Raw genomic sequence first — 2,098 nt, 5'->3', positions numbered from 1 at the left:
TTCTAGTTCAGTTCTAGTTCAGTTCTAGTTCAGTTCTAGTTCAGTTCTAGTTCAGTTCTAGTTCAGTTCTAGTTCAATTCTAGTTCAGTTCTAGTTCAGTTATAGTTCTGTTCTGGTTCTGTTCTAGTTCAGCTCTAGTTCAATTTTAGTTCAGCTCTAGTTCATTCAAGTTCAGTTCTGATTTCTCAAATCATTTTAGCTGGAACAAAACAAATTTCGTTTTAAATTCAAAAAAACTTAAAAATCGCTTAAATTACCGAGTTGTTTGTTTAACTATTGTTTTGTGTGTTTTATTCAGTTCGTTGTTACAACATATATATATAAATTTTAGGTATTTTGTGTAGATTTTATTTTTTTAATTAAAAAATGTTTATCTTACCTTTACAATCGTAGTTGAATTAGTATTTCCTTTTAGATTATTATAAATTTAGTTTTTTTTTATTAAATTAAATTATAATTAATTTCGCTTGAATTCAGTTTTTATTTAGAAAACAAAAAAAAGTATAAATATATTGTTTTTAATTTATTTTGTATTTTGATAACCAACCAACAAATATTATAAATATTTTTCTTCATATATTATATATCATTGTGCTTTGTCTTTCCGCGACGTTTTGTTTTCTGTGAGCTGATGGCCACTACGATTAAAATGAATATTGAAAAATGTTGTAGGCAAAATTACCAAATGCAATAATAGTAAGTATCAAATCAATCAAATCAAATCAATTCATTCTCAAACCAACTCTACTCTCATTATTATGCAAAAAATAAAAAAAAAAATAAATCAAATAATAAAACCAAATCAACTATATTTTTTGTTGTTGTTGTAAAATAATATTAAATTCATTGATTTTAAATTAAATAAAAATTAGTTTTAAAAACTATAATATTTGCTAGAAAAAATTAAATAAAATAAAATAAATAGTCGTACCTACTATGTATGTAAAACAGTTTTTTTATGTATAAAATAAAATATAAAATTCATTTTATGTAAATTCATTTTGTATCTCTTTCACACTCTCACTCACTGTCTGTATTACTTTCGCTGTCTGTCTCTTTCTGTGTGTGTGTTTGTGTGTAAATCACATTAAAGTTCTTTTTTGTTTTGTTTTAATAAAATGTAAAATATTCATTATTGCTAAAATAATTAAATAATTTATTTTTTTTCGTTTTGTTTTCTTTGTGTAAATACAAACTTCTTTTATGTTTTTTGTAAAACTTCTTGAATTTAATTTCTATTATTTTTTCTTGTTTTTTCTTAATTTTTTTGTTTTTTACGTATTTGTGTGTAATTTTAAATATAATTTTAAAGTATAAATATTTCATGTATTGTAAAATCATAATTATTTCCATAAAATTTAAAATTTGTTTTCAAAGCACTTGTTGTTTATTTGACATTTACTAAGAAAGATAAATATTTTCCTAAAAAACTATTTTATGCCAGTGGGAAATTGTATGTCCTTTAGGATATTTTCATGTTTGCTCTCTCTCTCTACCAAAAATTTAATAATAGTTCATCCCTTCTGATATTTGCTCAAATGTATGAATTAAGTCAAATAGTTTCAATAGTTTTTTTCCTATGTGGGAGCAAGTAAAAGGTCAGCAGTTATGTGACATTTCCTAATGAAAATCAAAATGTCTTAATTGAGTGTTTTGTGTAGGCTATGTGTAGTTATATGGGATATTAGATCTATTTATATTTATTTTAATTTTTTTTATATTCCAAGCACTTTTAGTTTAGCCAATCTAAAATAATTCAGTTTTATTTTATTTCTTGTTTAGATCAGATATAATTCCAAATCTGTCCAAGTTCTGTACTAGCTTTGTTCTAGTTCTCTTCTAGTTTAGTTTTAGTTCAGTTCTAGTTCAGTTTAAGTTCCGTTCAAGTTCAGTTCTAGTTCAGTTCTAGTTAAATTCTAGTTCCGTTCTAGTTCCGTTCTAGTTCAGTTCTAGTTCAATTCTAGTTCAGTTCTAGTTTAGTTCTAGTTCCGTTCAAGTTCAGTTCTAGTTCAGTTCTAGTTCAGTTCTACTTCAGTTCTAGTTCAGTTCTAGTTCAGTTCTAGTTCAGTTCTAGTTCAGTTCTAGTTCAGTTCTAGTT

Source organism: Lucilia cuprina, chromosome 5 (assembly GCF_022045245.1).
Source record: "Lucilia cuprina isolate Lc7/37 chromosome 5, ASM2204524v1, whole genome shotgun sequence".
Classification (NCBI taxonomy): Eukaryota; Metazoa; Arthropoda; class Insecta; order Diptera; family Calliphoridae; genus Lucilia; species Lucilia cuprina.
The sequence above is the reverse complement of the archived record's forward strand: the minus strand, read 5'-3'. Positions refer to the sequence as shown.